A 14,687-nucleotide genomic window follows, 5' to 3' on the forward strand; every position below is an offset into this window, starting at 1 on the left:
CCCTCCCCCACCTGCCTCAAAGCCCCTGGATCCTGGGCCCATGCAGGCTGTGCCAGCCCTGGGAGCAGGGCTGAAGACGCCTACCCTGCTTGGGAGCCCCATGCACTCTGGGGATACTCATGGGCTGGAGCCTGCAGGAGCCAGCCCTGTGCTGGGAGACCAGGCCTGTGTGCCCTCCCTGGCTCGAGGCCTCCTTGCTGCCCATTCCATGGAGGAGCTGGATGTGTGTGGGCACCTGGAGGGGAAGAAGAGCCCACCAGGTGTCCAGCTCAGACGGGCCAGAAGCCTAGCCTGTCTGAGCACAGCGGCCTCCCCCATGGACAAGGCTCCTCTCTGGAGCTCCTCTCCACCTCCCTGAGCTGCCTCACTCTAGCTCAACTCGGCCAGAATCTAGCTTCTCTATGCCCAGTGGACTCCCTGATTGACAAGGTTCCTCTCTGGAGCTCCTCTCCCCCTCCCTGAGTGGCCTCACCCTAGCTTATCTCAGCCAAGGATCCAACCCACTGCCACAGTTGCTATGGGCACCCTCAGAGCAGGAGATGAGATAGGACACAGACCCAGGCTCCTGTGGGCTGCCACATACCCCTCTGGCCTTTGTGAGGGAACCCGGGAACTTCTGCCCCCTTGTTGATTGTATACTAAATTGTTTATTTCAGAATGTATTTGATTTTGTGACCCCTGGAGCCGAGCTGCCACACAGGGTCCCTGAGTCCCTTGCAAGAGGCTGGAGGTGCCACAGCCACCAGATGCAGGCAGAGACCTGGCTCAGGGTGCTCCATCAGTTCCTGAGATTGACCTGTGCCCAGCATGGACAGGGGAGCACTGGAGGAGCAGCAGTGGCTGGGTACATGTGGCCTTTGGGACAGTTCAGGAGTGTGGGTCCAGCCAAGGGACCAGGCCCACGATCACCTCTGTGCACTGTCCTGGGTATGTGGGCACCAGGTTCCCACTCTTCTTCCCTCTTTGCTTCCATCCTCTCTGCCCCTTCTCACAATCCAGCATCTCATGGCCTGAGCCCATGAGAGGACCCCCAGGGCACTTCTGACCACACACCAGGATGCCAGTGGGTGGAGGCAGCCCCAGAATGTCCAGGTAGTCCTGGTGGCACACCTGGCTGGCCAGATGCCCACATGCCCTCTGGCAGCTCAGGCCTCCTGGGCTGCTGTCACAGTGGGTTCAGCTTCTCCAGGTCATGCTGTCACTAGGGGTCATTAGCATGGAGAATGTGTCCCCTGATGTTGGGAGAAGAGAATCCTGGCTCAGAGGCTCCTGGCCTGGAGGCTCCACAGGGAAGGAGTCTGCAACCCTACCTTGGGCAGAGAGAGCATCCCAGTTCTCCAAGGGTCCCAGACATTTGTAGCCCCTTCCTCAACCCATACAACCTCCAAAGGGCCACTAGGCCCTGTTCATCAGAAGCCACCTGGGTCATCACAATGGGGCAGGTTAGGCCATAGCCATTTTCCCCTGGGTCTGGAAGGCCCAGGATTCTCTAGCTGTTGAGTCTGTACTCCATTCTTGAATGAGCCATGGCTGTGTCAGTGGCAGGACCCCAAGGGCTCACAATCGCTGGTCCCCACAGGGTGCTTTTTGCAGAATCACGCTGAGGCCAGAAGCTGACGAGATAGAGGGTGACAAGTGGCTACTGTGCTGATGACTCATCTCTCCAGGCTGGGGAGCCACAGCCATGGGCCAGTCCTGAGCCTGCTCCTGTTCTCCAGTGCTCGAGGCTGGTCCTCTTGTTCCTGGGAACCATAAGGCCATATTTTGGAGTCTTCACCAGCTTCTTCTGCTCCTTATCTGGGGGAAGATGTGAGCCCGATGATGAGCTTGCAGGCAAGGTTGCTACAGGGCAGGTGAAGTGGATGGGAAGGCCTCTGTCCAGGTCAAGCCTGTGCTGTGCTTTGTGCTCTGCCCTGGCTTCCTGGGTGGACCGCAGTGTACTCAGAGATGTGCAGGCAGTCCACCTGTCCAGCCGCATGCCCTAAACAGTGTTACTAATGGGAACGCACACCTAGAGACTTTCCTGGTGCCTATGGCCTCGAACCATCCACCCCTGGTCAGCCATGTGCAGGGTGACCCGCAGGCATCTGTCTCCATTGAAAGCCACCTGCCTTTGGACAGTCCTTTGCCCTCCCTGGAATGGAGATTTCACAAACCTGGTGCTCTTTCTTAAGAAGACTTTCTCCATTGTATCACTTTGCTTTCTTGTCAAAAGTCTGATAACTGTATTCGTGAAGGTCTCTTCCGGGGTTACCATTCTGACACTCACTAATCCCACATTGCCATGATTGGCTGTCTCATAAGTTAGTGAAGCTGTGACACGTCAGTCCTCCAGTGTGTTCATCTTCAATTATGGGCAGTGGGATCTTCAGGGTATCTTCATCCCCACATACATTTTAAAATCAGTTTGGTAACTGTAAAACATCTTGATAGGATTTTTTGAAGATTTATTTATTTCAAAGAGTTACACAGAGAAGAAGAGGAAGAGAGAGAGAGCAAGAGAGAGGTCTTCCATCTGCTGACTCACTCCCCAATTGGCCACAACAGCTGGAACTGTGCTGATCTGAAGCCAGGAGCCCTGACCTTCATCTGATTCTCCCATACGGATGGTAGGGGCCCAAGCACTTGGGCCACCATCTACTGCTTCCCAGGCCAGAGTAGAGAGCTAGATTGGAAGAGGAGCAGCCAGGACTCAAAGCAACGTCTATATGGAATGTCAGCACCCGCTACGCCACAGTGCTGGCCACATTGATAGGATTTTTATTAAGACTGTGTTGGTCTATTCAGTGAAGAAATACAGATATCTGGGCTAGATTGAGTCTTCCAATCCATGACCATAGAATGTGTCTGCAAATGTTTAGTTCTTCCTTGAGACTTTTTTAGGAGCTTTGTGGTGATCCACATAGAGATTTTGCATATTTTGTTGGAAGTATACCCAGATGTTTCATTTGTTTTGCTACAGAACACTTTTTTTTAAAATTTCCATGCATAGTTTTCTCATTAGATTCATTTTCCAAGAGCCCTCATATGTTAGTGTAGTTCTTTTCTTACATGCTGCTCTACACATCTCTAGTTCTGACTTGGTCTTGCTCATGCACTTGCTCATCTTTTTCTCGACACACACACACACACACACACACACACACATCCTCTTTCCTTCCTCTAGATTCACCATGGTGCCTCCCTGCATCGTAAGTAAAACAAAACAAAACAAAACAAAAGTGTCCTAGAAGGCTCTGGTATGCTTCCTAGGACACTACCCCAGTACAAAGGAGGAGAGGTGTCTCATTACTGCAATGAGTGGCTTGCTTTGGGGTGAACACACAGGAATTCCATATGGCCTCCACTGACAACAAGCCAGGTCTCTCTAAAGACAAGTGAAGATGAAAAATCTAAGTTCCCTATTGGGCCTTGACACCATCCCAAGGAGGGTGCTGCGGTTCTTCGTTTCTGAATCAAGAAGCTGGAAGTGTAGGCTCCACACTTGGCCTTGTCTTGTGACAGGGTGGGACTAACTAGGGTCTTTATGTGCAATCCAATGACTGTTGACTAAGTGATTTCTGTCTTGCTTGGCTGTACTTTTCTTGATTCTTTGACAAGAGAAAGCAGGCTTTGGTTATGGCTTATTTTGTCTACACTTGTTGGGACTTCTGAAATGCTGGCTTCTTGAGTTCTCAGTCTGAAATATGTAAGAACACAGAAAAGCCAGGAAATTCACCACTGTGTGATTTCTTGGGTGCTAAAGTCCCTAGTTGGTCTGCCTTCATTTCTATACCTTTCAGTATTCTTATCCTTGTTTTCTAAATAATAGCCAATTTTTTCAGTGATCATTAGTGGGAGCAATAGAGAAATACCTATTCCACATTCCAGAATCAGGAGCTCTAAAAAGATATTTTTAAACAAAACATGTACTACTTTATTACTTACTGAGGAGTTGACTCTACTTTTGCTTGGGTGGGAGAAAATATGCATGATATAGCTTCAGATACAAGTTATGGTATCTCCCCAGCATGCAGTCCATCAGAGGAACTGGCCTTTAAGAGACTGCTCACTCTATTGACAAAGTTGGATGGTTCCATTTCAGTGTTAGCAAAGCTGACTTTAAAAAAATCTTATATCAATGATTCATGAACCCTCATTTTAACTATCTGACCTCCCCACAAATGCTCCCAGGGTTGTCTTGAGATGAATTGGCTTAGTGGCTCTTGTCCCTACAGTGAATACCTAGGCTGTGACAGTCTCCTGCATCAATCTACCTGCCCCACCACCACCGCACACACACCTCTGAATAACCCTTCCTCTCTGAGGACTGCACACATCTCTCCTATAATGTTCTCATTTTCTAAAAGAACACATTGGAGCATTTTGATCTTAGTTCCTTCATGAACTCGCTTCCATGATACCTGACATTTTCACAGGAAACTGGTCCCAGTCCCCAGGGAAAAGAAAGCTTGCTTGGTAGGAGACTGCAATGACCTTGCTGCCTGCTTCTCCATTCCCTTAACTCTTTGCTTCTGATGTTTCAAACTCCAGTGAATGATGAGTCAGCCACAGTTACACACATATTAACTTGGGTAACCCTACAGCAGAAATAGCACCAAAATGAGTTACTAATTCTGGTGAGTCAATAAGTAGAAAGAAAGGTAGGGAGTGGAGTGGATGGATGTGAGGGCAGATGCTTAAAAGGAAGACTGTGGCTGCAGGTGACTCTTGGAGAATTCTAGAAAGGTGACCTGATGAACAGAGAAATTGTTTCAATTTATGTTAGAGGACATTTCATTTCTAAACCAACATGCTTGCACAAAGTGACTTTCCATCTTGACATGAGCACAGACAATATTTGGAAAGGCAGATTTCAGGGAAATGTGATTTAATTGTTCATCAGATTAGGCCAGCCTCCAAAATGTCATTTGCTGCTCTCTTCTGCCAACTGGACCTAGTTTCACACTAAGAGGACTTTAATATCAGGGCCCAGGAAGATTGGCATCTCCCGAGATCTAAAGTGGCTCAAAGGGGATTTTCTCCTTGACACTTGAACTTCATCAGTTAACCTGCCTCTCTGTAGTTCTCCAACACAGGCATCACATGATGTATTTATTTTCCTGCTTCTTGCACCCTCAGCCTCAGAGAAAATCAACCAAATAAACAAAGAGTTGAGCTGCATTTTAACAGCATTTCCAGAGAGATCTTTCAAAGTTTATTTGATACTGGCTGTGTTTATAACATCACCTGTTATTTTCTTTCTCCTGTTTAGTTCCCTGGTAGCCTTAGATTTAAATATCAGGCGAGGGACTTAACATCTACCTCTGTTCCTCATGTATAAATCACAGCCACAAAACCCTTCATCCTTCTGTTCACCCCACCTTGTAATGAGCTAAGAATGGGAAGGAGATGCAGCCTTCAGAGCCTGTCACGCTGTGACACATGAGCAGAAAATGCCATCTAGAGAGAGGCTGGGTTCTGTTCACAATAAACATTAATACAAAAGGAATACAAAGCCACAGTCTCGTGTCCTGTCTGCAAAGCGTGCCTTTGTTTAATGTGTCTTTTCCTGAGCAAAGCAAGCTAGGACATTTAAAGTCAAGTTCATGCAAATGTTTAAGCAATGTGGCTAGGGGTCCGTGTCATGGAGACATTGACCAAGCTGTTGTCACCAAGTATTCCCCAGGCACTGCGGCAGCAGATGTGACTTTGGGCTTCTGCAAAGAGCAATTCAGATGCGTCTTCCTCCATTGGAAAGCACAGAATCCAAGACTAAGTCATAGTGCTGGCATTAAAATAAAATAAAATAAAATTCAAACACATTATACATAAACAGAAGACTGTACTTAGGTAGAAAATGTCCAAGCCCCAAACATGCTTTGAGTAGAGTCAATAAAAATCTCACAGAGCATGCAAAATAAGGGGTCTTCATAAAAATTAAGTAGAAGGGGCTTGAACAGAATTTGTAGACATAAAAATCAGGTTAGGTTTTCATGCTTGTCTTGATCAGTTCAGGGAAAATTCATAGAGGGGTTATTATTTCTGGATTTGCTTTTAAACATTTTAATAACATGAAAGGCATGTTTAGGATAAGTTGCCATTTCAGATAAGCATTAAGTAAATTCACTGATGTGACTAGCCCGGGGTGGATTGTGGTTTAAGAGACATGGGGGATTAGGTGAAGATCTGACTGTGGATTGTAAACATGCTGGACTCAATAGAGACCCAGGAAACACAGCAAAAGTATTGGCAAACCTGCTTACGTGGTTCTCACGAGAGGTTTCTGAGAGACAGCTCACCTTGCACATGCCATTCAAAACCACCAAGTTTGACCAGAACCTATCCTAAATGGAAGGGACAGACAGGAAGCAAGTCCCTGGTGGATTGAGTTATTCCTGTTTTAACAGTCAAACCAGACTGGCTTAGAAGGCCAACAACAAGTTCTTGGACCCTGAAAATTTAGGGAGGAAGTGTTTGGACAACACTGAAATCATTCAGAATCAGTCATCCTCTGGAACAACATGGTAAAGTGAGAAAACTTGGAGTCTGAGGACCAGAGCGTAACCTCAGCTCTGTGGATTACCAGCTATGTATCCTTGGGAAAACCAATCTATGCCCAAGAATCTCAGTATCTAAACCCAGAAAATGTGGGACTTGTTCTATATTAGCATTTCCTAAACTGTGTTTCAAAAAATGTTCCTTGTGTAGTAGTAGATTGTACTCCAAGATGGCCATGGCACTTCCTTGTACCACTCTCAGTGACCTTCTGCAATGCGACTTCGGCCTCCCACCAAGAGGAACAGAAGTGTTCACATCCCTGGATTCCAGCCTGGCCTTGTGACTTGTTTTACCTGATATTATGCAACAGAAGTGCTGTTGTCCAACTTTCAGGAGTTAGGCCTTTGGCTGCCTAATGGTTCTGTTGTTGGCCCTACTGAAACACTGTCTTGAGCACACCTTTGTAAGAAAACCATCTGGAAACAAGAAATCATATGAGAGAGAAGTGGCACCCCAGACAGCACCAACTGCGACAGCATCTTCCACCTTCCAGCACAGGAAATACATGGGATTTTGAAATACACATCTTCACTGTTACCTGAAACCACTAAATGTGGGGGCAATCTGTTGTGTAGCATTAGATAACTCAAATGGTGCTCAGTAAACTATGCGGTTTTATTGTCAAGTAAGGTTGGGTGAAGACTGGCTAAACAATTGTAAATGAGTTTATCAAACTATGGAGTTGCATAGCTTTTAACATTCTAATGTGGACTTAAAACTCCAAAGCATGGGAAGGATTTGAATGTCATGTCTGCCAGACTTCTTTTGATCACAGGGTATTATTTTCCCTAGAAAACTGATGAATCATTGTGGATCACAATGTGGGAAATACTGATGTGTTAGAATTCCAAAGGCCCTGCCAGTCCTAGCATTCCAGAAGTCTGCAAATGGAGCAGAGTATTTTGGTCACTATTTCTTCTTGATTATCTTGATGACAAGCAAATTCACTCCATGGTTGGTTGCTATGAATTTCATTATTCACTTCCACTGAAAGTGTTTTTTACTCAAGTATAAGTAGTTTGCAGCACTTATTGTGTAGTATCAAATCTATACTTCCATTTCACACACATGTTCTTCTTTAATCTGCAGAGTTATGTGGACTGAATACTATTATGACCACTGAAATATTATGTCCATAGGCAAATGGATGAGGGAGAAGCTTGGCATCTGGACCCTGGATATATATCTGTGCAGATTCAGAAACACAGCTATGGAGAACCGACTCCAGAACCCATATCCTCAATAACTGCACTGCACTGGACACTGTTCTTCTCTTGCTCACAGAAAAGTGATGAGGTAATGTTGGCCAAGCCTGAATCCCAAGTCTTCCATCCTAGGAAAAGTTTCAGGTAGTCAAATGGGGAAAGGATCTTGGGTTAACCTTCAAGAGAGAATTAAAAGTGTACCAACATCTACCAAAGACCTATTTTAAACCACTTACTGTGATAGGATTTTTAAACCATTATTTATTTGAAAGGCATAGTGAAAGGGGGGGAGAGGGAGGGAGAGAGAGGGAGGGAGAAAGGGAGGGAGAGGGAGAGAGAGAATTGAGATTTTCCATTCATTGGTTCACTCTCCAAAGGTCCACAAGAGCTGAGCCTGGGACAGGCCAAATCAAGGAGCTAGGAATCCATCCAGGTCTCCCACATAGCTGGGAAGGATTCAAATCCTTGAATCATCAATTATCTCCCAGGCACATTAGCAGGAAGCTGGACTGGGAGCTGAAACAGGATTCCATCCCAGGCACTCTGATGGATGTAGGAGGCAGCTTAACCCATTGAGCCAAACACTGGCTCTGTGGCAGGATCTGAACACACCCCATGGTATCTGATGTTCAAGCAGCCATCTGGGGTAGGTAAGATCATCTCTATCTTATGACTGATGCTCAAAGGAAAATGGCTCCCAGGTAGAAGGAAAAGTCTGATACCAACATCAGTATATAATGTTTCCACTCTGTTTCTGCCTAATTCAGGCCATGATGTTGTTATTCAAATAATGGGTTTACAAAGATGGAATCCCCCCAAACAGCTGCATGCATAATATTTCACCAGCATGGAGGAACTCTGAAGTGTGTGGAAGATAAAAGGGCACACTCAGGAAGATGGAATTAGTGAAATAGGCTGGTCCAGCAGGAAAGGAAACCTGGTGGAACAACTGAACAGTGCATTAACAAAACCAGACTCAGAAAAGCCTCCTTTGGTGGGGGAGAGAGGAGTCTTGTTCCCTGAATCTAGTAAGCAAGGTAGAACCTGTGACAATCTCCCACCTTGTCTTGGTAAGACCAGGGAGAGTCAAGAGACTTTGAAGAAAAAAAACCCTTTGCAATAAGCCTCTAAAGGCTGCCTCTAACTTGATTTTGGACAGAGGACAGCTCCCCTGCTCAGTCCATATGTAGGACCCACAGGGGCACCTGGAAGTGTAACCTCTGCAAGAAGCCCACAGGGGCTGGCATAGCAGGGAAAGCTGCCACCTGCAGAGCTGACATCCCATATGGGTGCCGTTTCGAGTCCCAGCTGCTCCACTTCTGATCAAGCTCTCTGCTATGGCCTGGGAAAGCAGTAGAAGACGGTCCCAGTGCTTGGGCCATCTTAATTAGTATTGAGCTGAATAAATGCAGATATAATCACACAGCAGAATACTACATAGATGGCTAAAGTATTGAGGTTAGTTAGCATCAGGGCAAAGCACACAAATGAGGCTCAATATAAACAGAGTGGAGGGACCAGCAGAATTCCTTGTTGATCAGCAAGCTCTTGAAATTCTGTGTTCCTGGGGCCAGCACTATGGCATAGCGAGTGTTGCAGTGCCAGCATCCCATATGGATGCTGGTTTGAGTCCCAGCTGCTCCACTTCTGATCCAGCTCTCTGCTATGGCCTGGGAAAGCAGCAGAAGACAGCCCAAGCCCTTGGGCCCCCGCACCCATGTGGGAGACCCAGAGGAGGCTCCTGGCTCCTGGCTTTGGATTGGCCCAACTCTGGCCTTTGTGGCCATTTGGAGAGTGAACGAGTGGAGGGAAGATCTCTCTGTCTCTCTTTGCCTCTCTCTCTCACCTCTGCCTCTCTGTAACTCTTTCAAATAAATAAATAAATCTTAAAAAAAAAGCAAAGTGCACACTGTATCCTGGGTTTTTCCCTATGGTACGTAGGTCCTTCCTATGCTCTTTTGTCCAAGTGGGGAGTATATGGGGACTGGGATCAAGTAGGCAGACATCTAGATTCTGCCATTATCTTTCATCAAGTAATTATAATCCTACCTTCCACGTGAGGAAAAAGAAGGTTTTGAGAGATCACTAGCATGAAATTAGTGATGCCCTGGCTGCAGCCTGGGAAGTTGCTTGAGGAAAACAGACTGTAGGTTATCATTGCAGTCTCGAGATACCTACTGGGTCCTTCTGTGTGGGGACGCCACCATGAGTGCCCTGGGCAGGACGCACAATAAATCAGTGTTGCCCCTGCCCTCCAGGAGCTCCTGATCTAAGGAGAGAGACTCCTAGAGGGAAAAGAAAGCCAACTCTCAGAAGGGGCATAATAAAAGCTATTGCAGAGATTTATGAGCAGGAAAGACAATAAGTTCCTGGTCTCCTGGGAGGCATAGAAGAAAGTTTTATTGTGAAGGCTGCTCTCTGAAGGAAGGGCAATTTCAAGAAATGGCAATGTGTAGGCTTCCAAGCAGTGGGGACAATGTGAGCAATGGCAGCAAGGGCCTGAAGGACACACACAGGGTAAGTGAGTATTTGGGACTCACTGCCACAGAGGAGAGGAGCGTGGAGAGAAGCTGCGACTAGAGAGGAATTTCATCTGAAGACAACATAAGCCAATGACAGGGGGGCCAGTTCTCCAAGGCAGTCTTGGAGCGCATTCTCTGCTTGGCACAGGGACATCCCTGCAATGCTGGGAGGTCCAGCATGTCCCTGGACTAGGGTCTGTGGGGTCCTCCCTGGTGTCCACACACAGGAGGGGCAGAGCAGGCAGAGAACTAGAGCCTTGGGGTTCAGGCAGGCTCAAAGCCCCTGTTTCTCATCATTTCTCAGTGTCTTTCCCTGATTTTTAGGTCTATGTGGCTACACCTGAGTGACAGACTCCAAGTCCTAGAGTGAGCCTTTCACAGCCCATGGTCCACCACAGCTGGGAAGTGGTGCTACAGCTCAGCCTATTGATTAGAGATGTAGAGCAGACTTGTTGGGGAGCTTGACAGGGTATAAAACAGCCAACTGCAAATCTGTGTTTTCTGGCTCACCGTGAGGAACCCAGAGGGGCACTGAGGCCATGGCTCTGGTAAAGCAGAGGGTCTGAGAGAGGGAGAGCCCCTGCCATGGGAGACTGTGCCACAAGGGATCCCAACCATCAAGCAGTGGCCAGCCAAGGTCATTGCCTACAAGGGGATGCTGAGCTCTGCCTCACAACAGTTCAGGGCCCGGCACCTGTAATCTGCCCCAGCCTGCTTCCATGGCAGAATGGAAAGTTCAAGTTCTGCTTCACATCTAAAAGATTAAAATGAATTTCTGGGAAGGCATGGCTGTCTGTTTAGAGACTCCTCACTGTGAACAGGTGAGCTAGATTCATTCCTACTGGGCCTGTGGCAGACAGAAGGACCAGACACCCCAGGTTTGTGCCCTGGTATTGACTCCCTGCTCTGAATATTTGGCCAAGCCCCCTTGTCCTGTTGAGTTTCACTGCACTCCCCATCCTGCTGACCCAGCAGAACGGCAAGCCTGAGTCCATATTTCTCTGATGGAAGCAGACTTTGTGGGATCAAGTCTCCACCTCTTCTTGCCACCTTTCCCCACACTCTAGGGATCCTGCTATTATGCTCATAACAACTGCATCATGCTCTGCTCAACAACTACAACCCATGGCAGCACAGTGCCTCCTTGGTGTTTATAGGCAATACAGTTTGAGCTGCAGTCAATTTCAGTGGGCTCTGGCTTGTCTTAGGTTTCACCCTGCTCTTGGCCCCATGAGATCCTGCACATTCTTCCACCCCTCAGTCAAGACGTTGGTAAGCAGTGTGACCTTGAGTAAGTCAACAAATTGCTGTCTCAAGTTCTTTGTCTGCAATGTGGAAACACATTACAACCCAATCAGAGCTGAGATGCCTGACATAATACTGCACCTAAAAGCAATGTTGTCCTTGAGGTTGGCATTTGGGCACAGTGGGTTAACCCAGGGTTAAACTGCTACTTGGGATGCCCATTTCACATATCAGAGGGCCTAAGATCAAGCCCCACTCTGATCCAGCTTCCTGCTAAGGTACACCCTAGAAAGCGGCAGGTGATAGCTTAAGTAACTGGACACCTGCAAACCAAGTAGGAGACCTGGATGGAGTGCCTGGTTCCTGGCTTTGGCTTGGCCCATCCCAGCCCTGGAGGTTGCATGTATTTGAGAAGTGAACCAGAGAATGGATAATCTTTCCACTACCCCACCCTTCCCCTTACTTTTATCCCCAACACTCTGCTTTTGAACAAAAACATTAAACATTATTTTAAATGCTGTCTCAGATAATAAAAAATGGAGAACGGCCCCTCTGATCAAAAGTTGTAGGTTACAGTGAAACCATAAGGACCACTTGTTTCTTCTCATGATTGATCTCCCTACAAAACATTTCACTTCACGGCTCTCAGCTGTGACCCACTTTTGAGACTGTGCTGTTCTAAGTGAGGAGTGACCCGAGGCAGCTTACCCAACCCTGGCTAGAGAAAGAAGGTTTGTTTACCACCAGGCTTTCCCCCTTCCTAGGGCTGTTTGTCCCTGGAGTGGAAAACTGCTAGAGGTAAGGATGAAAGCTGTGCTCCCAAACATAGCTGTCTGAATAATTTAGGCCACCAGGTGCCCCTCCCATGGATCCCCAGAACACTGGGCACTGGCCTCATCAGAGGACTTCCCCTACTGCCGAAGATTCTTATGGAGCACATCCCCACAAGATCGCGGCCTCGAAGAGGGCAGGAGGCAAGTTATTCTCTCTGTTACACCACCGAAGAGAGCATCTGGCACAGGGGAATGACTCAAAGAGTGCTCACAGACACGGATGCCTGGCTGACTCAAAGAATCCAAGGGAGTTCATAGGCAAGAGACTCAAAAATAACTGGAGGGCAGAGTATCCAGAAATGCAGAAACAGTTTCTGCTCTCTTTGGGAAGTGCTGCTTGGAGTTCAGAGCAGGCAAGTTTTCTCACTATGTTATGCACAAGAAACACAGACACCTTCTTCTTGCCCTATTACAGTGCTTCAGGGGCAACATGGGTCTGGCCCAAACATCTCCAGCTCCAGCTCTGACTCCACTTCCTTCCCTGGTGTGTCCCTAAGATATCTTAACCTCAGTCTCATTCCTGTATTCCTGCAACCTTGTGGGGTGAGAATAATGAGTTGAGACTTCATGTGCCAGATGAGGACAGGGACAGACTACAAGTAGGACTAAGACAAGCACACTCATTGTAGTCTTTCTCCATCTGCCTGTGTTAATTTTTAATAAGGCAAACAATGAATGCTTCTGCTTCCTTCCTAAAATATTTTGACTAGCGATTTCATGAGTGGGAAGGATTTAACCAGGCTGTCTTCAAAACAGTGAGCAAAGAAAACAAAGTGAAACATGCTAATTTCAAGAAGATTAAAATTACAGCACGGTTGACATCAAGCAATTTGGGAAAATATTAAAAGTGTGGGAGAGGATGGGGAAAGAGCTTCCCACATGTGCCCCATTGAGCACACACCCTCCCACCTAGGATGTGGCTATTTGACAATCAGGGGTGCTGTTGTATCTTGCAGTATAAGCAGTATTTCAACAACAGCTTTACACAAGTAGACCATGCAGGCCCCAAGTCACGGAGCCCTGGACACATCAGGTCTCAATCGCACCTCTTTCTTCACCTGCTAAGCTGAACAGAATTCCATCTTCCACAACTGTCTTCACACCCAATGAGTCCTCTTTTTTCCTCCCAGTTCACTTCAGTCTTTTCCTTTTATTTCACTGCACAAGATAAAAGATATACCCCAAGCCTGGGAGAATCTGGAGGCCCCATTGGGTCCTAATGGCTGAAGGGAACATTCTATTTTTGCTGCTCCTGTCCTCCATCCTTGAGCTGCAAGGGCCTTGCTTAGCCCTGCAGAGCATTGTCAGGGCCTAAACACAGTCCAGGCTCTCCATAAGCAAGGGAGGCTGCTGCATCGTGAAGTTCACTTGCTCTATGTTTGAAGGTTCCAGCAAGCATATCTGTATGCAAAGATTCTGATCTCACCATAACCAATGTTCCCAACCACTCTGAGAACTAAACTATTGAACTACAAATTCCTGGCACTGCCCAGCTGTGAGCTCCCCACATCCCTAAGAAAACTAATGTGAAAGTTTCCACGCACTTTCTGGGAAACTCTGACTTCTCCACTTGCCCGTGAAAGCAGCCTGCTCACCAACGCATCCTACATCAACTCCCTCCTGTCCTTGTGCACTCCTCACTCACGTACTGCAGCATCCTGGGGCCATACCTTGTATTTAAGTCCTCACCACCGGGTCTGCTGAGGCCCAGCTCCAGGTGGCCAGAGCAGGACTATTATTAGGATGAAGAACACTGCCATCTGCAAGCCCCTTTGCTAGGCATGGATTCTTACCCATGGGGGACTTTGTGACAAGCAGGGCTGATTTCTGCCCTTTCCAAGCCTGGTTTTATTGACAAATGCACAAAACTTGGCTTGAAACAAAATGTTTTTAGCTCTGTCCTAAACAGGCTGATCCATAGACAAAGCACTGCCTCTCCCTTTGCTTTCTCTCCACCACTCCAGGCATGATTTGTTCATGATCCTTGGTTGACCTTTTTATTTCAGTGGAGGACGGAGACAAAAATCTTTTTAAAAAATTAAAAAAAAACAAAGACAAATCTCCCCACTGCATTCATGCAAACAAATGGTTACAGCTGAGGATGAAGTCTGTGACCAATGGACAGGCACAGCCTCTGCTCCCCCCAGCATGATTTTAGGGGATTCCTCCAGCCAGGCTAACTGGGGACTACTGGCACCTATTCGTTCTGAAGAGGGAGAAGGAAATAGAAGAACAGTTGAGATTGGCACAGACCAAGGTTAGCCCCTTGTCCTGAATTCTGGGTTTGTTTTGTAATATTTGTTTGAAAGGCAGAATACCAGAAAGAAAGTGGGGGTGGAGAG

General features: G+C 47.1%; 1 long non-coding RNA gene across 9 annotated transcripts in view; it reads right to left on the minus strand.

Annotated features, from left to right (window-relative positions):
- Nucleotides 1–1,576: 1,576 nt before the first annotated feature.
- The window catches only part of LOC149122116 (uncharacterized), a 137,885-nt gene continuing 124,774 nt past the window's right edge, over nt 1,577–14,687 (minus strand). For 3 of the 9 annotated variants that reach the window (XR_016221772.1, XR_016221771.1, XR_016221763.1), the window contains one exon: nt 5,513–5,767. This is a non-coding gene — a long non-coding RNA (uncharacterized LOC149122116). The other 6 variants (XR_016221766.1, XR_016221768.1, XR_016221767.1 and 3 more) reach the window with 6 other exon arrangements.

Source organism: Oryctolagus cuniculus, chromosome 15 (assembly GCF_051225735.1).
Source record: "Oryctolagus cuniculus isolate XC-2025 breed Fujian yellow rabbit chromosome 15, ASM5122573v1, whole genome shotgun sequence".
NCBI lineage: Eukaryota > Metazoa > Chordata > Mammalia > Lagomorpha > Leporidae > Oryctolagus > Oryctolagus cuniculus.